Raw genomic sequence first — 27,835 nt, forward strand, 5'->3', positions numbered from 1 at the left:
GAGGTCTGCTTTTAGAGGAGATGGCTAGAGAAGGCCTCCCTATTCAACAAAGCTCTCGCTATGCCATTGAGATCCCAGCCATGATCTTTCATGGCTCGGTGATGAAGACAAGTGTATGTGTTTATGTTGAGAAGGAGCTTTTCCTCTTTGGAACTTGATATGCTTAATAATCAAAAGAGAATTAACTATTTTACTTAATTGCCTATTCTCACTAATTTGTAGGTGACTGGTTGTTGTTTTTCCTGGCCAAAGTTTTTCCTAGTCAAGTGATTTGAAATTTTTTTGGTAAGGCAAAGCATATAAGCACATCTTGTGCCTTGCTTACATGAAGAAAACAAAGCTGTCATGTATAGATGCAAAATACTTAAGAACATTTTTTTGAATTGAGATATTGTCATATATAGTGTCTGTTACTTAGACAGGGAGGACTTAGTCCTGTTGTTGTTGGTGTACATTTGTGCATGTCTGTCAAATGAAATATGTTTGCTGTAGCACCAGAAGACTGAGTTTTCTTGGGAGGCTGAGATATACAAAAAATGATCTTGGCTTCTTCCAACTTATAGAAAAAGGGAGAGAGAATCGTAACGCATTGTGTGTGTGTGCGTGTGTGTGTGTGCATGCACCCCCCCGAACTTTAAAGACTAAAGGCTGTACACTGGAATAAGTGTTTCTGTGGCATATATGAGTAATGAACAGCTTAAAGCCAGAAATGGACCGCACTTAGCAGCATATGTGTGTCTGTTTGCTTATATTCTGTGCCCGCCGAGCTACTTTCTTCTGTGGCATGTAGAATTCAGTTTGTTCACATCCTACCATACAGACTGCAATATTTCAGTTTCCAACAGAACATAGGACTGGTTAACAAAGCTGGTGTGCTCTTTGCCTCCCTGTGTAGGACTATCTGGTCTGGTTCACATGTAACACTAAACCATGGTTTAACACTATGTGCATGTGCTAGAATAAGCCAAAACCAAGCCTTCACACTTCGTGGAGTGGGTTGTAGACAGTGTTTTTGTACTGATGGAATATTAACGTGATATGTGCTAGATACTGTGTTAGAACAGAAAATTGGCGGTGGGTGGGAGAGGAGAGTACAGGAAGACAGGGGCTCCAAGCAGGTGCGGACTTGCTCCTTGAGGTCCTTGCCTGATGTGACGACATATCTGAGGAGAAATCCAAGGAAGGAATAAAAATGGAGGATGACCATATCAATTTAAAAGTAGCTGGCCAAATGGATCAGTGGTCCAGTTTAAAATAAAATGGCATTGTGAGGCCTATTGTGAGAGACAGGGTTTGTCAATGAGACAGATTAGATTCAGATTTGATGGACAACCAATTAATGAAACAGACACACCTGCACAGTTGGAAATGGAAGATGAAGATACTATTGATGTGTTTCAACAGCAGACTGGCGGCATGTGCTAAATATCCTGTCCTTTTAGGAAGAGGAATGTGAAAATCCAACTCACTTTATCATTTGTCCTTGGATTTGCTATTAAATAGTAAACAAATGAACATGCCAATCATACAGGCATCTTCTCATGTTCTGAAGACATTTATCCAAATTCTTTTCCTGTCCCTGATATACTGTGTGTGCAAGTTGAAGCTGCATCTGTGGAAAATTACTGTATCATAAAAATGGGCCCAAGTCAAAATTAAATTTTCAAATACTTGTTGTCTGCTGTCATCTTGTTTCTATAAATTGGTGGCCTAAACACGAGGCTACTGTGAAACAAGGATACTTAGTCCTGGCTTTCATTGTTTCTGTTTTACTGGTTAATTATGTAATGTAAATATTGAAATATCTTTCCTTGCAATAGTAAGTTTCTCCTCAAAACAGTTGGGTTGAGAAGGAAAGGATTTTACCATTAAACACAGGTATTACTCTAAAATTGTTAATGGGATATACAGAAAGGACAGTACTTTCAGATCCATGCTTAGTGACAGTTTAAACTTTAAGGTAATGCAAATGTACACATGCTTTTTCATAATAAGATAGCCTAGAATAAAATATTTTTTTAAAGGAAAGAAAAAAGAACAGGAAATTGGCACTGTTGGCTTTTATGTGTAGTCAAGCCAAATGGTTCAGTGATACAGTGGTGCCCCGCAAGACGAATGCCTCGCTAGATGAAAAACACGCAAGACAAAAGGGTTTTTCGTTTCTTGAGATGCTTCGCAAGACGAATTTCCCTATGGGCTTGCTTCGCAAGACGAAAACGTCTTGCGAGTTTGCTTCCTTTTTCTTAAAGCCGTTAATACCCGGGGAATCCGCGCTCCGCAAGACGAAGCAACTCGCGGAACGAATTAATTTCGTCTTGCGAGGCACCACTGTATTTCTTAGAGCTGCAGCAGAATTTGCCTGTTTATACTCTGTGCAGAATTGCTTTGCAAAAGTTGGTGACTTACTTGGATCTGCTTTTAATGGACATTTCCTGATCTTTGTGATCTGATCTCTGTCTAATTGCAAGATAGTAGGTTTTTTTTAAAGGAATGTAATATATCCCTACATGTTAAATTTGGAACCTAACATAGTTGCACAATTTGTTTTTAATGGAACTTGTCTGTCAAATCGAAAAGCTGGGGAGGAAATGCTGCACCTTAAATTGTGCCTCCAAAGCATATTCTTCATTTAAAAATTCACATGTAATAAATGTTGACACTTTGCCATTTGTGATTTACTAGTGGCTTGAAATCAGCTTTGGAAGAAAATTTGAAAACAAACTTTGTCCCAATTCTTTATTTTATCAAACGAAAACATAATAATGCAGCCTTAACCTCTAACGAATTTTGTAATAAACGTGCACAGTATCATTTATTAGTGTTCAGTAGAACAATTCTTTAAAACCCTTTTTGAGTCCATCAAAATATGAAAAGATAAGTGGCTCAGAGTGGAAGAGGGTTCAAGCTTTTGGTGGCTTCCCTTCTCTTTGGCGCGTTTGAGGTTGGCACCATCAATTTGCAGTAGCATGATTAAATTACCTCTGTCCATAAGAAGAGGAGGCATAGTATGTGCTGAAGAATGCCGACTAAGGCACTTAAGGTTTCTGTTGCTGCTTTGTCAGGCAATGTGGTGCCTGCCTAGGTGTCATATGACACATAAAACTCTGCTTGTTTGGATGTTTTTCACCAACTTTTTATTTATTTGTTTGTTTTAAAAAAGAATATTTCTGAGTATTCAGGGAAGCAGATGAAGGTTTGAGAGAGAATGCTATCTAGGGTACAAGGGGCATGTTTGTTTCAGGTAACCTTATCTGAATACGAAGCGTCTTCTGAAAAAACAGGACTGGGAAATATTTCTTTTTTAGTAGTCATTATAAAATATTTAGGAGCAGTTTCACTGCAAGATTATTTTTTTAGTATGAATGGACATTTTGAGTTTAATTTAACTTAATTTACCTATTTCATATTTTAGTTTGAGCCCTAAATATATATTTTGTTTTAAATGAACAAGATACGGAAATATACAGGTTGTATTTAAATGCCCTCCTTTTGCCCATTTACTCTATTCTCCAATCATAGTTTTCTCCTGCAGTAATGTTACCATGGAACTCCCTGATAGTGAATCCATAGCAGGTGACTGGAAAGTTCACAGTTGCCCGCATTTTACAGACTGAGAATTGAATCTCAGCAATCTGCAATTGAACAGGCAGTAAATGCATGGCGGCGGGGGGGGGGGGGGAATGGGCACATCTATCCATACCCTTTCACCATTTGGATGAACGACTGGGAGCTTATTCTACTGGCTCTTATTTTAGTAACAACACTGAAATCACTATTCTCTTATACTAAATGAATAACTGGGTGAGTAAGGCTAAGATGTTCAAGGCCACCTGCAACAGAGGAAGGCACCTTCTCTCTCATTTATCCTAATTACTATCCAGGGATTCTTTCTTCACCTTCAGAGAGAGAGGGAGTGCCCTGACTGCTGGGGGCGCTGACAGAGCAAGTAAGCTCATGAGGGCAGCCACATGCAATGGAGAAAATCAACCTTCCCTCCAGACCCCAGTCACTAGCCGCAAGCTGATAATACCTTCCTTAGCACATCAACCAGTAGCATTCCCTGATCTGAACTAAAATGAGAAGTGGGACCCCTGTTTGTGAACCTGCTTCTGCGAGTGCCCATTTAGAAGCTGCTCTCTAAAGCACCATCCAGAGTTTACAGCAATGCTATCTTTTTTCCCTCCCTCCCTCTCTCCCTCCCTCCCTCTTTTTAAAAAAGCTCCTTATTTAAGTAGTCAGGCAATGTGTCAGTGATATTACAAGCTAAGGGCTGAGGTTAACAGATTGAGAAGAGGGCAGGAGAGAAAGCGGCTGGAAGATTAATGTCAACAGAGATGTTCTCAGGGTGTAAAAGAAAGGGTGAAAACACTGACGATTGAAGGTAGCAGCTCTGAAGAAGATCTTTGAATGTGGCATTGACTCGGAGCCTTAGGAAGTAGCTTGCGTCTCTTGCTTGCACTCGTTCTCCAAAGAGAATTGCTGATGAACAATAGGATACAGGAGCAGGTACCCCAGTCCACCCCCTACATGCAGCCTTGAGCTGGATCTTAGTAGGAGGATTCTTCCCAGTGCCAGAGGCTGGGGGAGAGGAGAGCGCAGCACCAACATCCCTCCAGGCCCCCCGCCCACATCCTGGTCAGCCTTATACTGAATCTCCGTGAATGAGCAGTTTCTTTTCTCTCTGCTAGGCTGTCACCTAGGTGGAAGGAGGATAGAGCAACAACACTCAGCTGGGGTGCTCTGAAGGAGTTTTCTCCAGCTGTTATATGTTCAGAAGCAGCACCGGCCGGTATTATTATTACTATTATTATTATTATTATTATTATTATTATTATTATTATTGAATCATGCTCTCAAGCAGACTCTCAGACCCTCTTGCTGTTGTTAGACATTGGGGTGCATAGCTAGCGACTCTACTGCAACCCATCTCAAGGGATTGGTGGATGGAACTTGATTCCTGGAGTAGGGCTGTTGTCTTTTGGGGTAAGACTTACACTCCCTCTGAAAAATTAGGGTCATATCCTGCAGAGTGCTCCTGCATTGAGCACTGCTGCTTCCATGTAGCAGCCATGGCTAAGGATTCCTTTCCTTAGTTTAGCCTGGTGCATCAACTGTGCCCATTTCTACAGAAAGCAGAGCTGGCCCTAGTGACATAAGTACCCTGAGCACCTTTGATTTTGTTTACTGGAACATGGAGCTGTATTTGAAAATTGTTCGGAAACACCAGCTGTTAATATTTTCTGCTGCTAAAAAATTTCTGCAGGGACAAGTCCACTGGATCGCGTGACTCCTTTTCTATTCCAGTTGCACTGGTTCCTGATTTCCCTCTGGAGACAGTTCAAGGTGCTAGTTATTAAATTACCTTAACAGTTTGGGATCAGGGCACTTAGAATAAATTTTCTTCCCATAAGAACCTTCCAGTCCTTTCAGGTTGGCAGTGGAAGTTCTCTTGCATATTCTACTTGTATCTGAGGCCAAGGTTAGCAGGAACATGGGAGAGAAAACCTTGTGGAACTCTCTGTCCCAGGAAATCTTAATTGTGTGCCTTTTGATGGTTTTTTTTTTAAATCTCCTTTAGAATTTGCATTTGTTCCCATGAGAGTTTTTTAATTTACCTGTGATTAGTTTACTTTTACCTGCCATATTCTGTGTGCCTTTCCCTCTTTTATTTTAATAATTTGATTTTGTTGCTTTAGTACTGCTTTCTGAGTTTTGTTAGCAGCCTCTGGCATCTTCAGATGACAAGGTGGAGTATAAATTCAAAATAAATAAATAGCCTCAATTAAACAAGTGACTTCATTTGATAGGAGGTCAATTATTTTCAACAAGATGCAGCAAGAGAGGTTTTTGTGTTTCAGTGATGGTGGTGTTTTGGGAGGAGAGAAACATCATTATGCTGAGGAGTTTACCTGCTAAATTTTGTCAAGTGAGAGAGAAAACCAAATGTGTTTAGAGGGGGGAGAGGTTGTAAAATGCTGTAACCTGCCTCAGCAGCCATATTTGTAGGGGAGAAGTTGTGGGCTTGATCCTTGGAAGTAAATAGTGATAAATCACTGTCTTCCCTAAGTGCAAAGGCTACCTGACTTTGGAAAAAATGTCCCAGGGCGTAGTACTTTTGTCTAGGCTTTGCAGTTCAGTTCTGTGTGGAAATCAACTAAATGGCATGTTTAGGATATGGCCTGCACAGTAAGCCCTCCTGTTCTGGCTAGCTCAACTGAAAAAGAATTTGGTTCATCAAATGTAACTATGTACACATTGCCAACTTAAAATGCAGTCAGTTTGTTCAGAACAAAACTGGTTTGGGGGAAAACTCATAGAAATGCAGGATTGCCTAAGAAAAGATGTAGAAAATGAGAAACAAGGAGAGTAGGGAAACACACAGCCTACGTTTTAGGAATGAAGATTAACCAGCTAAGGTTCAGGGTGAGTAATATTGGCTGGAGAAAACAAGTGGATAAATTGAAAACGATGACAACTACACCTGTTTGGGGGGCGGGAAAGGTCTGACTATCACTTGCTGTCATTCTGTATATTTCTAATGTTCAGGTGTGAATTTTGTTGCTAGTGTAGTCAAAACAGCACTACCCACCCACAAGAGAGAAGGTATCGCCAGACTTGGGGAAACCCTGAGGTTTGCAAAAGTATAAAAAGTCCTTATTGGGGGAAATTCTGCAGTGGGGAGGACATTAGAAAACAGTGCAAGGAAGACAGCATTCTCAGTGGCATTGGAATACTGATTGCCCTTTGCAACGGGAAATGGCATATGGAGGTAGAGAACAAAAGACAGTATTTATTGTGGAGGAGGGAATGGCTGGCTGGCTGGAACCCTGATCAGGAGCACTCATGAGGGCAACTTTCTATTGCAGATTCCATATCTGTTACTCTACACTCTTTGATTTCTTTAAATACTAATCATCTGCTGGCTACTATAGAAGTTAGCTAAGCCAACTATGGAACTAGTCTCCCCCCTCCCTTTCCTCCCTTTTCAGAATAGCATTGAGAGTGACAAGTATATGAACCTTCATTTGAGCTCTAGTTACCGAGTTGTTCTGGTTTCATTTGTCATGTTGAAGCTAAATTATTGTGATGTACCATGAAAAAGGACTGTACCTCCAGATTGTAACGAGGTCAAAATGTGTTTCTGAATTTAACTGCTGCTTATTTAAACAGTCTTGTGATGTAGTTCTGAATGTGTTTGACTGTTTCCTGTATCTTCAATGTATATATTTTTACTGCAAATGACTAAAAAAAAGGACCAGTGTCATGTGTTAAGAGCAAGCAGTACTTCTAGGAAGGTTTTTGTTTTCAGCTAGTAATATTTAGGGTATATAGAAACTTATGGGCAGTATTACAAAGCTGAGTGAGTTTACCCAAAATGAAAACAAAATGATTCAGCCCTGTATTATTACTAAAAAAGTGTCATAACCCACATTAGAGGAGGAGCTGTTGTTGTTGTTATATTTTATTTATACCCCACCCATCTGGCTGGGTTTTTTAAGTGGGCTGCATAGTTAAAACACACTGGGTTGTATTCATCTATCATAAAGTAGACCAGGAGACTCACAGAAAAACTTCCAAGAACTTGGAGAAGTTCATGCAATAGAAGGAGCTTCAGGGGCCCAGGTCCCTGTGTGTGTGTGTGTGTGTGTGTGTGTGTGTGTGTGAAGAGAGAGAGAGAGAGAGAGAGAAATATATATGTATACGGTATATCCCTCACTTTCCATCATGAAGGTCTCAAAGTGGCTCACAACAATAAAGTATACAGCATGCAAAATTTAAAACAGAAATTTAATCTAAAAAAAACCCCACGTAAATTTAACCTCAAAAATTTTAAACCTTGAGAATTTTAAATCCCCCCCCCCCCGCCACAATGTAAAACATATGAACATTCAGGGTGCATAGTTTTAATCAGTCAGCTGAAACTGACTCCTGTCTGAAACCCCAGGAAGCCACTGTCAGTCAGTGCAGACAATACTGACCTAAATGGACCCATTGGTCTGGCTTGCTATAAGGCCACTTCCATGCCTTAACTTCCTGTGCTCCATGTTAAGTGTGCCTCTAATTAAAACCCCAATAAAACCCCACAAACCCTTGCATTAAAAAAGAAGCAACAAACATCCAAACCTTCCTGTTTAAATTTTTTCTGGCAGGGAAGTGATACAATTCATTCTAGAAATACTGAGTTAATGCTTTCAGTTTTTCTGGGGCTTTTTAATTTTTTTTTGTCTTCCGCTGTATCTTGTGTCCCCCTCCTTTGTCCCACATTGCACCCGAATTTCGTTAAGCGACGTCAGTGGTGGCAGCAGCTCTGAGGCTTGGCGCACAGCAATCTGTTAAGGAGATAAATAATCTGCCTTGGCATGACACTCCTACTCTCCTCTTTAATTTGTCTTACACAAGGAAAATTATAATTAAATCATTCAGGGTAAACCCTTGAGTACAGAGAGGGGGAAAAACACACTTTGGTAAAGATTGCCAGTAGAGACCAACTTCCCTGTTGTGCTGTGTAGAGACATTTATCAATATTCAACACTGTTAAAAGGAGAACATTTTCGTGCAATTTGTGAGGCGGATGCCAAAGCTGAAATCAAGGCTTGTTAAGATTCTTTCCCCTGTGCAGTCATGAGCGTTTGGCGTCGTTAGCGTTACGCTCTGACTGCATGTTTCCAGGCTTGGATTTTGCTCAGACAATTTAATAATGTTTATTGTGCTGATTATATACATACATATAAATTCACTCAATGCAGTAAACCTACCTCAGTCATTTCTTTCCTAAGGGAAATGGCAAAGCTATAGATACTTGCGTTCACAAAGAGTAAGCAAAAGCAAAGCCATTAAGTAGTATGCAAACCTCTCATCTTTTCAGCATTTGGTTTTCTGCTACAGAAGAACTTAACACCTAGCAAAGCGGCAAATAAGAAGCTTTGTTGTTGTTGTTGTTTGAATACCACCCTTCATCCAAAGATCACGGGGTGGTTCACAGCAAAAAAAAGCCACAAAATGAAAACACAAAATACATAAACAAAAACAAACCAATAACTGCTCCCCCTCCTGCCGCCGCCCCATTCCACAAGCACATTTATAAGGACATAGAACGTTAATCAGCAAAGGGCCTGGCTATAGAGAAACATTTTTTTCCTGGCGTCTAAAGATACGTAATGCGGGTGCCACGCAAGCTTCCTTAGGAAGAGCATTCCATAAATGGGGAGCCACTGCAGAAAAGTCCCATTCTCGTGTTGCCGCCCTCCAGACCTCTTGTGGGGGAGATGCACGAAGCAGTGGCTCAGATGATGATCACAGGGTCTGGGCCAGTTCATATGGGGAGAGGCAGTCCTTGAGGTACTGCGGTCCTGAGCTGTTTAAGACTTTATAGTTCAAAACGAGCACTTTGAGTTGGGCCTGGAAACTAAATGGCAGCCAATGCAGTCAGGTCAGGAACGGTGTAATATGCTCGAACCGTTTCACCTTGGTGAGCAGCATGGCCACCAAATTCTGCACCAGCTGTCACTTCCAAACCATCTTCAGAGGCTACACATAACACGTTGAAGTATTTTAACCTAGAGGTTTCCAGATCATAGATGGCAGACGTTAGGCCATCCCTGTCCGGATAGGGATGCAGCTGGACTACCAGTCAAAGCTGATGGAAGGCAGTCCATGCTGCTGAGGCCACCTGAGCCTCAAGTGACAGCAAAGGGTACCCCCAACCTGTATACCCAGTCCTTCAGGAGGCAAGTAACTCCATCAAGAGCAGGCAACCTTCCGTCCATTTGGTCTAGGTCTTTTTTTAAAAAAGACCATTCCGCCTCAGTAGGCCAGCTATATTGTCTCCTCAGATATTAAATTGAAGCAAGTGTAAAACGACCATTTGGGTCATTAGATATCTAGGCTTCAAGCCTTCACTTTTACAGTAATTATAAAGTCTGGGAAGTTTGTTAAAATCTTTTTTTTATTAAATTCATCAGCATTTTTTCATTCACATAAAGCAGGGTTGAAATGTTTTTATTTCTGGGGTGGGGGCTTATATTTAGAAACAACTGTGTAACCACACCCTATATGCAAGTTGAAAAGGAGATGGCTACATCTTCGAAGATGCCCTTCATAATTTGCGGGAATCAGAGATTTCCCCAAGGACACTCAACCTGACTTTAAAGGACGTGTTGGTATAGAAAGCCTGTATACAAAACAGAAGATGTTTATCTGTTTGCAACTCCTCATGTCTTTCCCAAAACACCTCTTTTGGTATAGTGTCAAAGGCAGACTTGAGATATAGGAAGGCTACATACGAAGTCTGAGTGTGATTGACGTATATTTTTGCGTAAGATAATCAAAAAGGAAGTTGTGATCGCTTGTAGATGCAGCAGTTTGGATACTAGTTATCTAACTTAGGCAGGAGATATCTAGCTCACATCTCCCACTTTCTGAGGTAATCTAAGGGGAGCTTTGAAAAGCTCACCCTTCTACACTCATAACGGGTGATTGTTTATAAAGTGATTGCCAGTTCATTTTGGTTCTATTTACCAGGGGGAGAAATCAGGAGTTAGACATAAATTGCATTGTCTTTTAATATATAGAGGAGATGCCTCTATAAACATGACTTCTGAATTATTGTACCTTATTCTGTGGGCCTTAGAATTCTGGGCTGACCAAAAAAGCATCTACTGAGGTTTGCCTCGTTGTGCAAAAAATAAATAAATCCCACCACTTGGTACAAATCTTTGCAACAATGGTTGCACTTCATGAAGTTGGGTTGAGACTGTGGGTTGCATCCAATGCTGGTCCTACTCAGAGGAGGCCCAACTGAAGTTAATACACAATACTAATTTAGGTTCACTAATTTCTGTGCATCTACTGTGTGTAGAACTTAGTTGGTCCATCCCTGCCTCTTGTTTGATAGTTTGATGGGTGCAAACATTTTCCAGCAGGGAGCAGGAAAGCTGTGCTAAACCATGGCTTAACATTACAAACTCCAGTTAATCTTCAACTATGGGCATTAAAAGCAAGCCACAGTGGAAACAAGCCACCAAAGCCAATATAAGAAAGCTGGCTTGTTTTCATGGATCAATCACAATTTAGGATTTGGGCATAATGCAGAAGGAGAAGTTCCCAATCTCTTCTTCATGTCCACCCTGGAGAGAGAAGAGAGAGAGAGCCTGTGTGGCACTGTGGCTCATTCTCAGAATACTAACTCATGGTTAAGCATTGGGCACTTCATAAAAATGCCTTCTCAATGTTGCCATAATAAAACAAATGCCCACTCTATTCTGTGATAGTAATACAGTAGTACCGCTCTATTCTGCCTTGGTCAGACCGCACCTGGAATTGTATGTCCAGTTCCGGGTGCCACAATTTAAGGAGGGTATTGATAAACTGGAGAATGTGCAGGCTAGCCAAGGTGATGTAAGAGTTTAGAAACCCAGCCTATGTTTCTATGATCCTCACTAGCACTTGAACAAATGACTGTTACTTTTCCAATCACTTTCATTTTTAAGAGTTGGGTCATCTTATTTGAATTATGCACCTACCTCTTTCTGTTTCCCATAGGTATTTCATTGCTTTTATTTTTTAAAAAAAGTTTACAAACCTTTTTCAAAACATTTATATTCTCAATCAGCTAAATTATTATTTCATAATGTCTCCCACCAGCTCACTTCTCCACCAGCTTACCTTTTAGCATGGCAATCATATCTCTCAAGATCTCCAACAAATTAGTTACAACTGACCTCTTTCTCATCAGTCCATGTTGAAAACCTTTAATCACATTAGGCGTTCTAGTGCATTCCCATGTTGAATTCTGCAAAATTGTGCATCTTCATTCTCACCCCTCCTTTCCCCTTCCTCCCACCTTGCATCCTCAAGTGATGTTCAGCTAACCAGTCTGTAATTGCTTCTTACATCACGTGGCTGTTCTTTGGATGAGAGTGTTAGGTTTGTCACTTTATAGTTCTCAGGAATCTGACCTGACACTAGAGAACCTCTGAACTGGAATGGTTCACTGGTTTCTGGTCAGATATAATAATGATCATTTATTCCATTTTCTAAGCACTATATCCAAAGCAGTATATCCAAAGGCACTTTAAATAGACTGGGTGAATCTTGGCAGACGCTGAACAGAACTTTTCCAAATTTTAGCATATGTATTGTTTTATACTTCCATCTGGCCAACAGATATCTGAGTGCTTTGTATATTGCCACCCTTTTCTTGCCACTAAGATACTTACATGTGTCTCTAATATAACTTGCTGGTGTTTTTGCATACTGGTTGCTGGTGGCTTACAGCTATTGTGTATACATAAATCTGATTTAGCTCTCCAGCCAAATTTGCAAACAAGCAATGCTATCTGTGGAGACAAATGTTTTGTAACCCCATCCATCGCAGAACTAGATTACATGGGCACAATCCGCTCAGTGTTACACAATCTTATGACAACCCCCCCCCCCAAACTGGAGAGATTTCAACATGTGCTTACCCCCCTCAAGTAAATCAATGTGATGTTCCAAGTGCTTGACTTTGGCTGAACTGTGAAACGGAAATAAGACAATTTTAAAAGCATGAGAAGAAATATGCCTTTCATTTTTATTTGCATGCAGTTTAACCATTTTCACTGGTTGTGTCGAGACATGTTAACTTTTCAAAACCTTTCAAAAAAGAGCAGGGCAGCGAGAAAAACTAAACAAAACCCAGACAAACCTCTGAGGAAACAGGGAAATAATTTAAATAAGCTTAATAGCTATGAATCACACTTCTAAAGGTGACTTCTATTTAACATTGTAGCACGTATATTATGTATTCTGTTTCAGGGTGTAATCCTGTTCCTGTAAAAATCAGTGGTGAAAACCCTATTGATTTTTAATGTATCAGAATTGTAGACTTTAAAATAATGACTTCAGAACAACTGGACCACTTTTAAGCAGTATAAACATGATCCATTGCACCAGACTTTAATGCTAGAACTGGTTAATAAAATAACCCCCATTGAATTCAGTGGGACTCCCTTCTGAGTAGACATGGTTAGGATTGTGCTGCAAGTTGGATATCACCCAGTGCCTTTTCCTTGACTTCCTTTATTTTCTAGAGTTCGATTCTGTTTCTGGCAGTTATTTAAGAAGTGCTAATATTAGTATTTAGTAGGTACACTCCTTACAGTCCTATTTTATACCAAATGAAATGAGCTTACACAAAAGCATATGGAATAAGAAATTAAAACTGTAAATAATAGATTACATTCTCGGAGCACAAAATTGCTTATACCTGTTGGATGTTGTCTTTTTCTGACTGGTGTAAACAAAAGAAAGAGCTGCTCCTTTAGGAAGGTGCCTAAAGGAATAGAGACGCTTGCTGGAACATTTCTTTTAAATCTGAATTTCAATGTGTGTCTATCCGCATGCGCATTTAAAGCTAACGGTTCTGATGGCTCTTTAAATGCCATTTCAAATCCAGAGCATAGCGCAGGTGGTGCTAATATAGGACAGTCCCCTAGGCTCTTGTCGCCAGGAGTGGTACAGCTTGTTCAGTGTCTGCGTCCATATGGCAATCTGTCCCATTCACAGAAAAGACATTGTAGCTGTGCCTGTGGGTGCTGTGGTCAATGTAGTGTGAAAAGGAAAATTGTAACTCTCAGCAACCTATGCTATATGCACTTCCTTTTGTTAGAGAATCCAAGTTGTGTGTGTGTGTGTGTGTGTGTGTGTGTGTGTGTGTGTGTAATTCTCAAATACCCAAGAAAATTCCCAAATCTTGCCGGGTTTATTTTTCTGTTTGTTTGTTTGTTTGTTTGTTTTCCTTTTGTGTGTGTTTGTGTGTATTTTTTCCTAGTACTGCAGGGTTAACTAAGCAGGTTGTTATTTGATCACATACCAGTACGTGGTTACCTGGCTTTTAGTCTCAAAGGGTATCTCTGGTTGTTTAGAGCCAAACTTAATCATGACACAGTCAGTACTTTGGTTATTCATGAGGTTTACCCCATTCATGTTATAAAGTAAGATTTTCTAATTTTAAGATCGAAAGGTGTTCAGAAGAGAAGGGGAGATGATGAGCCCTGCCCCTTCTCCTGCCTTAACTCCCTATGCTTTATAGCTTCAGCCCCTACCTGCTTAGCTTTCTTCCAGTCTGAGCTAGGGTGCCTAAAGTGATGGACTGCAGAAAGGTACCGGGGGGGGGGGATCAGGGATCAGTTCCCCATACCCCAGGCATGGCCAGACTTGGCCCTCCAGCTGTTTTGGGACTACAACTCCCAGCATCCTTAGCTAACAGGACCCAGTGGTCAGGGATGATGGGAATTGTAGTCCCAAAACAGCTGGAGGGCCAAGTTTCGCCATGCCTGCCTTACCCATTCACACCTTCAATGTAGGGCCCTCTATACCTGAACCCACTATACCCTGCTTTTAGGCATGAGCAAAGCAGACCTAGGAGTACCGTAATTAAAGCAGCTACCCCATCACAGCAGACCTACCTACTTATACGCTGTAAGTCAGGGCTGGGAAACTTGTCACCTTCCAGGTGTTGTTGGATTAAGCAGCTCCCATCAGCCCCAGCCAGCATGGGCATTGGTCAGGAATTACAGGAATGGTAATCCAACTATTTTGGAAGAACCATAGGTCCCTCACCCCTGCTTTAACACAACTCATCTTGAAGCGTACGAGTGACCCAAAAGTTGAAGTACAGTGGTACCTCGGGTTAAGTACTTCATTTGTTCCGGATGTCCGTTCTTAACCTGAAACTTCTTAACCTGATGCACCACTTTAGCTAATGGGGCCTGCTGCTGCCGCCGCGCCGCCGGAGAACGATTTCTGTTCTCATCCTGAAGCAAAGTTCTTAACCCAAGGTAATATTTCTGGGTTAGCGGAGTCTGTAACCTGAAGAGTATGTAACCTGAAGCATATGTAACCCGAGGTACCACTGTATTTTGTTAGATCTCTGAAGGTTGTGTGTTTATGTCTTTCATGCTCTTAAACAGATAATGTACTTTGGGTGCATGTGTAAAGGCACATGTGTAAAGGAAAATACAGTTTAGCAAGTCTGTTTCTTGCTGTTTCTAGGTCTTCATCATTGCCTCCTGGAAGCTGCTGTTCCTTAACCAAAATTGCCTGTAGTTTGAAAAAAAGGGGGGGGGGAGTGCTTCTGTACAAGTTTCCGTTGAAATCAGTGGAATTTAACTCAAAATAGATTTATTTAGATTTGAGGTGAAAAACTGTCTGGAACAAATTTGGCCTTTGTTTTTCATTAAAGAAGGAGAGACAAGAAATTGTGTGTTTTGCCTTTCCTCCTCATTTCAACTTTTTCCTGTGTCTGATTGTGATCTCCACAGAAGCCTCTAGAAAACATCTTGGCATCCAGTGATAAAACCCTTTCCGGGGTGCAGTACGAATCCACCCGCAGAGTAGGAAAAAAACACATAGTCAAAGGGATTTCTTAATGAAGTACATGAAGGATGTGTTTTTAAAAAAATCAAGAAAAGGTTTTAAAAATTTACAAAACAGCAAAACTGGGTGGTTGCTCCTGCGTCCCACATTGCCATTATCATGCCAAATGTTGTTCTGTGTTTGCGTGATTATTTGTTATGCTGTTCAGATAAACACAAACAAATAGAAAGCACAGCACCTGCAATAGCATATGATATTTACACTACCTGTATGATTCAGCTGGTTTTCTGAAGAAATAGAGACGCTTGTGTCCTATGGAATCGGATCGCTTTTTATAACGTGCAAATGAAGGAAAGCATGTCATACACCTGCTTGATGGTGTCGTCTTGCTATGCATTTTTCATTCCTCTCGTGTTGCACTTAAGAAGAGTGAGGAGCAAAGACCAGCAGGAGAGGAACAAAGTGGGGGGGGGGGGAGTGGCTGATTCCTGAGCTGATCTGATTGCTGCTGTAGGAAAATGGTAGGACTTCTGTGTACAGAACAATACAGTTAATTTCTTTTTAATTCTGAGTGTGGTCCACCAATTATCCCTGCTGCACCACTTTAGTTCTTCTCTAATGGGACCTAGATGGGATTGATTTTTTTTAAAGCCCTGCCTTTAAAAGAATAGATTTTGTACCGTGGTTGGACTTTGGGGGAATGATTCCCATTTGACTAGACTTTGGGGCTTTTTCATCTCTTTTAATGCTGCTGCTCTGTTACTCTCTGGAGTGCTGGCAGAATCGGGCCCTCCTTTCATTTAAGGTGCAGTAGAAAATATTGTCTACAGTATATGACCATTTTGTGCTCTTCTCCAGTTCAGTCTGATGTACAAGCAGGTGTTTAAGTTCAGACATATGCATACTACAAAATTTAATGGGATTACTCATTTGCTTAAAGTTAGACATATGTTCCCCGCCCCCCCTTCTAAAGAATCCTGTTGAACAAGGGCCAGAGTTTTGCTTTTTTTTCCTTGCTTTTTTTTTGGTCCTCAAAATGAATCATATATTCAAGAGCATAAGGCATTTCTGTGTTAAAGATCAGTGAGAAAAATAGGCAAAATGTTAGTTTAATTAGAATAAAGTGATCCTAAGATACCGAATCAATCCAACTTTGTCTGAATAAATTAGAGAACTATGCAGAGAGGAATAAAATGAGATTTAACAAGGATAAGTAGAGTGTGGTTCTGATAGGAAGTTGAAAATCAAAATACATGTATAAAATGAAACATCAGCTTGGAAGAAGCAATTGTATGATGAGGCAAGATGAGAAATTGCAGTGCCTTCTTTTTATTAAAGGCTAATGTGATATTGGTGTTAATCACCTTCTTATACATTTTTTAAGTTGTTATTCCAATTATAAAATATAGTGCACCAGTGACACCAGTTAGGATGCTAAGAACAAACCTGAAGGAAAGATTTTTATTTCTACAACAAAAAAGAATACTGGTGCAAATACCGAAGTGAGCAACCAGAATGATAAAGGATTTGAAGGGAATAGGCTGTGAGCTAAGATTAAAGGGAATTAAATATCTAGAGCCTAGGAAAATAGAGGCTATGGGAGGCCATGATGATAGTATGTAAGTACATGAGGAGACATTAAAAAGAGAAGGAAGGAGAAATTGTTCTCATTAGTTAGCAATGAAATGACTAGAAAATGCTGGGTCTTAAATTCTCCCTGTCAGAGTATTTCTAATGTGCTCTGCATTCCGGGTGCCTGGGTACCAAATTGAAATAAAAACTGAAGTGATCAGAGGAGGGGGAAATGCAATACAATTAAATGGGTAAAGGAATCCACACCTAAAATTGGTGTTGGAATTTAAATTAGTTGACTCCTCTTTTACAGGCACAATGAAAAACTTATGAAGAAATTGGAGTTGTTTAGGCTTTAGTAAAATATCAGAAGGAATGCCTTTTTTTCATATATGTTACTGTTTCTTTGGCAGCATCCACTGACTGCACAGTTTTGCTATGGTGCTTTCGGGTCAAAACTGCATGTTAAATCCATAGTTTGGAGACCTGTTGAAGCTGTATATAACTGCCATGGGGGGGGGGGGCTGATCTGCCTCTCTAAAGCAGCTGTTTAGTGTTGGGAGTGAAGCTTTCATGGATGCCAGTGAGATCTTCCCTCCCATGGCAAGCATCAACTTCCAAGAGCTAACTTGGATTGAGAATAGAGTGCACTTTCAGTCCACATACAGTGGTACCTTGAGTTACATACGCTTCAGGTTACATATGCTTCAGGTTACAGACTCCGCTAACCCAGAAATAGTGCTTCACGTTAATAACTTTGCTTCAGGATGAGAACAGAAATCGTACTCTGGTGGCACAGTAGCAGTAGGAGGCCCCATTAACTACAGTGGTGCTTCAGGTTAAGAACAGTTTCAGGTTAAGTATGGACCTCCGGAACGAATTAAGTACTTAACCCGAGGTACCACTGTACTTTCAGGTTAATGCCTAAACAGGACTACTTATGCACATGATTGCATACTTGATTCTTCTTCACTTGATTCCTGTGCTCTTTAAGATCAGAGACTGAACGTTTTAATTTCTTCCATTGAAAAGCATAATGTTTTGAGTTGATGTGAGACAATATGATGCCATGAGTTGTGATGTTCCACTCATGCACAGATGCAAACCATCCCCTGCATGTTGCACACATAAAGCGATGAACCTGCCCTTAGAAAAACCGAATACTGTGTACATTTCTCATACTATGCTGTTCTTAAAGCCCTAAACAGCCTGGGCCCAGTATACCAGAAGGAACGTCTCCACCCCACCCCCCACCCCCATCGTTCGGCCCAGATACTGAGATCCAGCTCTGAGGGCCTTCTGGCGGTTCCCTCACTGCAAGAAGTGAGGTTACAGGGAACCAGGCAGAGGGCCTTCTTGGTAGTGGCACCCGCCCTGTGGATCGCCCTCCCATCAGATGCCAATGAAATAAACAACTATCTGACTTTTAGAAGGCATCTGAAGGCAGCCTTGTTTAGGGAAGTTTTTAATGTTTGATCTTTTATCGCTATTATTATTATTAGTAGTAGTAGTATGTTTGGAGCTGTCCAGAGTGGCTGGGGAAACCCAACCCGATGGGCGGGGTATAAATAATAAATCAGTAGTAGTAGTAGTAGTAGTAGTAGTAGTAGTAGTAGTAGTACAGAACATGTAGTTCACAGTGCAGATTGGCCAGACATGGATCTGGAGGAAAGGAAAGGACTGCTTTGGAGAAAACAAAATAAAATAAAAAAATTCCTTCCAGTAGCACCTTAAAGACCAACTGAGTTAGTTAGTTCTAGGTATGAGCTTTCGTGTGCATGCACACTTCTTCAGATACTGTGCACACTTCTTCAGATACTGTGCACACTTCTTCAGATTCTTCAGATACTTATCTGAAGAAGTGTGCATGCACACGAAAGCTCATACCTAGAACTAACTCAGTTGGTCTTTAAGGTGCTACTGGAAGGAATTTTTTTATTTTATTTTGTTTTGACCATGGCAGACCAACACGGCTACCTATCTGTAACTGCTTTGGAGAAGGTTGTCTTGGAAATTATGTTGGGGGTGGCCCTAAAGGACAGTGAGGACAGGTCTGTCTGGCAGACACCTGCTAGCACTTTGGACTATTTTTAAATAGACATATTTTTATTTGGTGAATTATTTTAAAGAAGTTTTCCTTAACCTTTATTTTATTAGGGTTGATGGAATGTTGCTGCATAACCCAGGAGTATTCTTGTTCTCAGATTTACATCCTTATTACATTTTTTTCTTAAATGATTACTGGGCTTTGTGTTCTGTTTTTATTCAGATAATAAAGCATTTGTTTTGTCAATCAGTTTCTGTATACAGTGGTACCTTGGTTTAAGAGCAGTCCTGTTTAAGAACGATGTGGTTTACGAACTCTGCAAAACTGAAAATAGTGTCCCAGTTTGCGAACTTTACCTCGGTCTAAGAACGGAATCCGAATGGTGGAAGGGCACCAGCAGCGCGAGGCCTCATTAGGGAAAGCGCTCCTGGTTTAAGAAAGGTTTTGGTTTAAGAACGGACTTCTGACTAAGTTCGTAAACCGAGGTACCACTGTATTGTAATTTGTTACCCAAGTCTTGAATACTGACTTATCCCAGTGATGGCAAGCAAGACGATCAAGGGTCTGGAAACCAAGCCTTATGAGGAATGGTTGAGGAGTTGGATATGTTTAACCTGGAAAAGAGGAGACTGAGAGGAATATCTAAAGGGCTGTCACATGGAGGATGGAGCAAGTTTGTTTTCTCCTGCTCCAGAGGGTAAGACCCGAACCAATAGATTCAAGTTAGAAGCAAGGAGATTCTGACTAAGCACCAAGAAGGGCTTTCTGATGGTTCAGCTGTGGAACAGACTCCCTCTGAAGGGGTGGACTCTCCTTCCTGGAAGGTTTTAAAGCAGAGGTTGGGTGGGCATCTGTCATTGATGCTTTAGCTGAGATTCCTGCATTGTAGGGGCTTGGACTAGATGATCATTAGAGTCCTTTTCCAACTCTACAATTCTATGATTCTAGTATCTTCATTGTACATACCTTTTTACCCTGGCCTTTTATACTATCTATCTACAGTGGTACCTCTGGTTGCGAACAGGATCCATTCCAGAGCCCCGTTCGCAACATGAGCAGAATGCAACCCATGCCTGTGCATGCACAGGTCGCGATTTGCCACTTCTGAGCATGCACGTGGCGTCATTTTGAGTGCCTGCGCATGTGCGAGTGGCGAAACCCGGAAGTAACCCATTCCATTACTGTATCTCTCTCTCTCTCTCTCTCTCTATCTGGACCCACTTTATTTCCGTGATGGCATGTTGTTTTAAACTGTTTTAAAAATTGTGTTTTAATTGTTCTAACTTGCCCTGGCACCTTGGGTTGAAGGGTAGGTAATTAATATAAATTAAAATAAATCTGTTTCTGTGCTATACATCTTTTCTTTTATGTTAATAAGCTCCAGGTTTTCCAGACACAGGACACCAAGGACTGCTGTGTTGTGACGTCTGTAACTCTCCACGAGATCCTAACTCTAATGAGGCAAATGGCAGTTGAGATTATCATTGAATTTAGTGGATGACATGCAGTACTTACAATGCAATGGTCATCCTAGGAAAGTGCAAAGTTTCTTTGTGGCTCCTGTCCACCTCAATAGTGTGTGCCAATAATAGCAACGGGCTCAGCCTCTTAAGGAGAACAAAGCTGACAATCACTAGATTTAAATTACCATCATTCCAGTGGCAGGGTCTCTGCATGAATATGATATCCTATTGGGATGTGAAATCCTCTAATTAAACATGATTTTAGAACCAGAAAGAGGAAAGAAAATGAGATGATGAGGATAATGGGCAAGAAAACTATGCATTTCAACAAAGAGCGAATGATAGGCACACAGGACATTGCTCCATCTTTTCCTTGGCAGATTGCTCAAGCTTGCTGTCTTTAAACTGTTTCAAATAGCCCAGTAACTCAGTCTCTGTAAGCAAACTAACAGGACATTAGCTGAACACATTCTTGAAAATTAGATGAATATTCTTATTAGCCTGTTCAAAACATCTTGTAACAAATATCTTGGGAATGCTGTGCACTTTTACATGACAGAGTGTTTCCTCTATGCTAGGAATGCTTGCATATATATATACATACACACATACATATGTGCAAGCATTTACTAAGATATGACCCTTTGCAACCCATTGGTATGTGACACATGTGGTAAAAACAAATTAAAGACATCTGCAGTGTAAAGACGTTCTTTTTAAATAATAAACCTATGTGAAATGCCCAGTAGCTGCCCAGCTTATTTGCAGAGACCAATTCATTGTAGTCTTGTATCCTAAGACCTAAGTTGTTCAGGACTTGTAAATTAATTCAAGGACCTTGAACCTGGCTTGGTAGTAGATGAGCAGCCAGTGCAGATATTTTAACAATAGTGCCACATGTTGTCAGCCGGGTGTCCCCATCAGCAGTCTGGCTGCCACATTCTGCACCAGTTGGAGCTTCTGAATCAGGCCAAAGGGCAGCCCCACATACAGTGCATTGCAGTAATCCTGTCTCAAGGTTACCAATGCATGGACTATAGTGGCCAAACTATTCCTAGCATGGAATATTCACTTCTCTGTTGATGATGGCAGGGATCACTCTTCCCAATGGACTTGACAGGCAGGTTCCTTTGAAGCCATCCTGCCCTTGAGATTGACTCTGCTTACAGTTGGTGAACTCAGAGTAGACATGTGTAGGACTGCACTGTAAGTATATGTTCTCACCATGTGGTCAACATTCAGTGTTGTATTTTTAAAGATACTAGACTTCAGTATGGTACTTGCCAGATCACGTCCTGTTGAGATTTAGGCTTTCAGCACTTTTCCGCCTCTACGAAAGCTAGGGACCTATCAGGATGGTCCACCCTCAGAGGCTAAATGGATCCAACAAGTTTCCAGATGGCCCTGGGGGATTTTCCAGCTCATATGACTGGTGCTCCTGTTGAAGCCCTGGCTGATCTTTGGAACATCTGAATGGCTTGGGCTGTTGACATGATAGCCCTGAGCACTCCCTCTGTTGCTTTGTGGAGCCCATTTGGCTCGCTGGTATACTCCAGAGCTTAGTCCAAATAAACAGGCTCACCATCAAGCCTACCTAGTGGCAGTGAAGGCAGCAAAGAAGGCATGCTTTACTGTCTCCATTGCATCCTCATTGTGCCATCCAGCAGAGCTTTTCCAGGTACTGTGGGGCCTTTTACAGTCTGGCCTGAAGGAGATGATAGAACTGGCAGCAGCTCGCTGTGACTTGTTTGCAAAGCATTTTGATGATAAAGTTACTAGCATCCACCAGGATCTTGACTCCGCTGTTACAGCAGTTAAATCTCAGGGGGTTTCCAGAGCACTGTCTAGTCCTGTTGTGTTGGATAGGTTTCAGTTAGTAAGGCTTGATGATGTGGACAAAGATAACTTGGATCGGTCAGGATGACCACTTGTGCTCCTGGCCCTTGCCCCTTGTGGCTGATAAAAACTAGCAGGTAGGAGGGGATAGCTGGCTGGGCCAGGGTGGTGATTAATGCCTCTCTGCGATAGGGAGTGTTCCTTGCCTGCTTGAAGGAGGCAGTGGTAAAACTGCTCCTTAAGATCTTTGGATTAAGGGTGGTATACCAAATTAATTGTTTATTTGATTTTTGCCTTGGGTTGCTGTGTGAAGACAGATTCAGTGGTATCAACAAAAAGCATGTCACAAAATTCAGACTACATTTCTAAACCCATTCAAGGCTGTACTCTCTGCAACCCTCTTGAGGATCATAGAATAGACACTGAAGGTTGTGCGGAAATTTTAAAGGTCTGTCTAAGAGTATAATTAGGCCTTAATGTTTTTAGAACAGTATTTTTATTGATATAAGTCTATTAAGAACAGTTCAGGGTTGTTGTTGTTTTTTAATTCTGTGCTAGCTATTGAAGGGAAAAATGAATCTCTTTATACTTTATTAAATGAGCACATACTCTACAAGTCATTGACATGCAGTAAGGATGGTACCTAACAATGCCATTTCTTTCAGTCAGTAGTGCACTTATAAAACAGTTTTGGTCTAGAAAATGTATAGGCTGTGCTATCGTGCGTGCTGAAAAGTGTGGTTTGCCATTGTGCGTACTTGAATAGTCATGTCTTTAGTGACCTCAAGGTTAGGCTGCTATAATACATTCTATGTAGGGCTGTCCTTGGGGAATTGTTCAGAAGTTTCAGTTGGCAGAGAACATGGACTTGCCTTTGACCAAGAAGTACTCCACTGTTTCCCCTGACCCCCTGGTAGCCCTACTGTCATCCATTCAAGAGGATAATGCTAATCTCTAAATCTTTGAACAGTCTTCTAGAAGTCTACCACTTTTCTATGTCTTGTGGCAATTTCTAGAGCCAGGAGCGCACCTGAGCCTATGCATATGCTTTTACTGTCTGGACGTGGCACACAGAGAGAGCCGTTCTCAGTAGTTTTGTCAGTTATGAACCTAATTTTCTTTAGCGGTTCAGGGCTGCTCCATCCATGTCAGGTTTCCTAGCCAGAGCCTGTTTTTCATGTGGTGGTAGGGAGTGTATTCCATTGTATGTGAAAGTTGCCCCTGTGTCTCAACCGGTATGTTGATTTTAAAATAGATTTATTTCACCAACAACAGGCGTATACCACCTGCCAAATTATTCTCAGATTGCAGCTCTGAATAGTGACCCACCTAACAGATAGTAATTGGAGCAGATGAGATCCCGTCCAAGTCTTGTTTGGGCCTGGAACCAAAGTTACTCTTCAGTGTATAGAATACAGGAAGCTATTTGTCTGACCTTTTCCGCTACATCCCAGAGATGGGTAGGTGTTTTCCAGTTATTAAGAGTGAATATGATTATCTGGCTCAAACAGCACGCCTGTTCTTTCGGCCAGTGTGAATCATGAATCCGTACTGTAATTTCACATACAGTTCTCTGTTCATTTAGACTTCTTCTACAGTTGCAATATTTTACTTTTTCTAGAGCCTCTTTAAAATCCCTGTTTGTGTGGGCATCTTGTTTCTGGTGTGCCTGTTTAAAGGAAGGCCTTGTCTGAGTGGGTGCAGGTCGCCAATATGAAACAATCATCTTCTTAAGGGAGGGGGGGGGAGATAAGGAAAAAAATTGTTTCACGCTTTTTGCAGCGACATGCATGTTACATTTATTCCCATATATGCCATAAAGGTATAAAGAAAACAGTCATATTTTCAAGCACATAAGTCACATGCCAAAGAACTACAGCCACTCACGGCTTCCTGGCAAATATTAATCACAGCTCGCCTTGTCTTGAAACATGCATCTTCCCTTCTCACTTGATGTTCATTAGGAGTCATGTAGTGTGCATAAAGCACCGAGGAATCAAAATATGGCACTGCCCCAGTATATTGATAATTTACTAGGTTGTTTCTTCAAATAAAGTGAAAAGAATTTTCCCCCCTGTGCGTTTTTCACATAATGTGATTTAGAGTAGATTAGAGCATGCATAGAGCACCCATTGGCTGGCCAATGGAGAAAACATCACCATTTCTCCATTGCTGCGCAGTGTAGGGGGCAGCAATCTTGGCTGCATCTGGATTGCAGAGGAGATTGCAGTGTGGGGTCAGTGATCTTGGCTTTAGGTTCCCATTTAACTACACATCCTGTTACTGGCAGCTCTCTTGATTTTACCCAAGGACTTCTGAGAACTGCTGTTGGTACTACTTCAGTTCTGCCTCTCTCTGTCCCTTATTTTCCCCAAGTAATAGCACAAAAAAGGTTTTGTTTTTATTTTTCACATGGAATTTAATTGTGAGTATGGGGGGAAAATAACACCGTCAGCACATGATGGCAATAGTTCAAGAAACATGAAGCATAGTCCTGGCATGATTGTTTTCAGTTCTGAATTACAAACCTTTTTGGATAGTACAGGGGAACGGGTCTTACTGATTTTCCCAATTTTTTGGTGCATATTTATATAGAGAGTGGGGTTTTTGTTACTACAGCTATATCTTGGGCATGCAAATTATGTTATTTTCCAAATATAAAATGAAAATGAAGATTTTTTAGGATTCTGCAAAAGCCACCAGATTACATATTAGAAAGCAGTGTTCATGATTCATAACATGAACACAGCTGTGCAGAATTCTATATACACTCACATATAGGGCTCAGGGGATGTTTTCATAAAATTGGCGAGCGCTATTAGTCTTTATTAGATATATTTAAAAAAACAGATTAGGAACTAGATATGTGGTTTGCACTGGCATTTACAAGTTGGCAACTATAGAACACATGGACATTTTGTCCTTTCCTTGTTGTATTTGTGTGGCTTTTGTGCTTGTGCTTTAAAATGTTTGTAAAGTCTGCCAGGTACTGAAACAAAAAACACAGACATAGCTACAATTTTTTTTCATTGATCCTAATGGGCTGCTAATATGAGTGCCTGGTTTCCCACTCTTCTGTTCAAGTCAGTTGATAACATCAACAAAACACAGTCTTATATTCAATTTAAAAACAGCTGGGTGTGATATAACATCAGCTGTAAATCCCCCTAGCAGAGCTTGTCCTAAAATGGACCTTCTACCTTCAGTATGAAGCTGAATTGTCTACTCAGGAAATAAATTGGTGCTCTTCTCTTTTTAAAAACTGTAGCCCTACTACTCGCAGCTGAAAAACAGTTTATTGAAATATACTTATATCACATAGCAAGACTACACGTAGATAACATGTCTTTATGTATGACTTTATCCGACTAATAATTTATTATTGAGACTTTGTCAGAGTTTGGATGTCACGATGAACAATGGTTTATCATGATGAGAACACGTCTAGCTTTCCCTGTGCTCCCTCCAACTCCTACCAGGGGGAATAGAGAAGTTTTCTTTTCCATTTTTATTTAACCACAGTTTGCTGTGCCATCAAAACTTCACAAGCTGTGGGCAATCTTAAATATGGTTTGTTTGAAACCACCCATCTTCAAACCACACTTTATGATGCTGTCTTGTTTCAGCGTACATAAGTTTAATCACAGTTTATAGTTCAGATGTAACACTAAACTTTGCTAAATTAGAAACGAAAGGTTCTAATCTTCACCTTGTAACTGTGCCAGAGGGTGCTGGGAAGAGTGTTCTAGCCTGGTGAGGAGCCTCAGCTAATTTACATTACAGTCAAAGTTTATTATGGCATCCACACAAAACAGTTTGCTGCTATTCTTATCTATTGAAAGTACAGAGGTTGTTGCCATCTCTACTAACCAATATAGTGGGCATGGATATGATTTGCATCAATTGATCAATGGCTATCCTTCCAAGGGGCTCAGAGTGGCATATGTTACCCATCGCTCCCTCCACATTTATCCTCATAACACTGTGAAGCAGTTTAAGCTGAATGATTGTGAATGGCCCAACACTGCCCAGTTAGCTTCCTGGCAGAGTGACGATTTGAATACCCCTCTCCCTGGTCCAAGTCTGGTGTTCCTTCCAAAACAAGACACTGGCTCTGTTAGAAGGCATCTCCAATACCTCAAAGCTAACAAAGCACGCAAGATAATCCCCAAACCTCCCAGTAACTAAACTCAAGTACACATAATTGACACAACAGCACATTCTTCCTCTTCTACTATGCCTCTCTTCCCCTCCTTCCTCTATCTCTAATGCGTCAGATGGTAGACTGTATACCCTTTGGGGCATAGACCTGTCCTCTTGTACTTCATGCAGTGCCATTGCACATTTGTGGAGCTATATAAATAAAATAACAGCAGCAGCATGAATGTTCTGTATTTTGACATTTTGACATTCTGACCTGCTGTGGGTTTTGTGTATACAATGGGAGGATTAAAATGTGCATGAGGGTATACTGTAAAACTATGTGATAGCTCAAACCTACAACAGTCTTTGTCTTATATTTAGGTAGATCGCACCAGAATCTGTTGTAGCCCAAGAATCACATGTTGCAGCAACATTTTCCCAACCAATTTTTCTTCTCCACTATTTCAGTGATGGACTTCCAGTTGCTTGAATTTAATTGCTGATGGAAATTAATGTACATTGCGGCAAATGATTCTTGTACTGCTATGCAAACTACAAATTAAATTGATTTCCAACTTGGAGATTAACCTATGCACTTGAAAAGTAATAGGTGTAGCATCTTTTTACCTATTTACAGTGATGGAAAAATTAGGGTAACAGACATAGAGAAATTTTCAGTTCCATTGAGAAGTTTTCTGATGCCCTAGACCAGACATGTCCAGCGCGTGGATCATGTAAAGGATTCTGATAGAGCATGATCAAGGCCTCAGGGTGCTCACAGCCAGAACAACTCCACAGGAACTTTCCCCACCTTTCCAGCTCTAGCCTAGCTGCGTTTACTCAAAAGTAAGCCACTGTCCCCCCTTCCCCACGGAGGGGGCTGGTGGGTGGGTTAATAATTTGTAATAATAATAATAATAATAATAATAATAATAATAATAATGGTGCCTCGCAAGACGAAAAGAATCCGTTCCGCGAGTCTCTTCGTCTTGCGGTTTTTTCGTCTTGCGAAGCAACCTGATTAGCGGATTAGCGCTATTAGCGGCTTAGCGGATATTAGCGGCAAAGCGGATTAGAAAAAGGGGGGGAAGCGAAAAAAATTGCAAGACTCGCAAGACGTTTTCATCTTGCGAAGCAAGCCCATTGGGAAATTCGTCTTGCGAAGCGCCTCGAAAAACGGAAAACCCTTTCGTCTAGCGGGTTTTTCATCTTGCGAGGCGTTCGTCTTGCGGGGCACCACTGTAATATAATACCCTGCCCACCTGGCTGGGTATCCCCAGCCAAATATAATATTAGAAGTGACTCCAGATGTGGTTCATCTCTACTCCTATCAGCCCCAGCCACCATGGCCAATGGTCAAGGATGACAGGAACAACAACACCTAGAAGGACCACAGGTTCCCCATCCCTGCCCT

The 27,835-nt window shown here is 41.0% G+C and overlaps 1 protein-coding gene and 1 pseudogene across 21 annotated transcripts in view; both read left to right on the forward strand.

Annotated features, from left to right (window-relative positions):
- Positions 1–27,835, forward strand: part of FOXP1 (forkhead box P1) — a 553,244-nt gene that overhangs the window by 459,933 nt on the left and 65,476 nt on the right. The gene's annotated exons all lie outside the window — the stretch shown is intronic.
- LOC309336295 (small ubiquitin-related modifier 3 pseudogene) lies at positions 21–1,682 on the forward strand (annotated as a pseudogene). The gene is made up of 2 exons: positions 21–113; positions 1,151–1,682. The product of its transcript is annotated as a small ubiquitin-related modifier 3 pseudogene (transcript).

The sequence above is a fragment of the Podarcis erhardii genome (assembly GCF_964252035.2).
Source record: "Podarcis erhardii genome assembly, chromosome: 2".
Taxonomy (NCBI): Eukaryota; Metazoa; Chordata; class Lepidosauria; order Squamata; family Lacertidae; genus Podarcis; species Podarcis erhardii.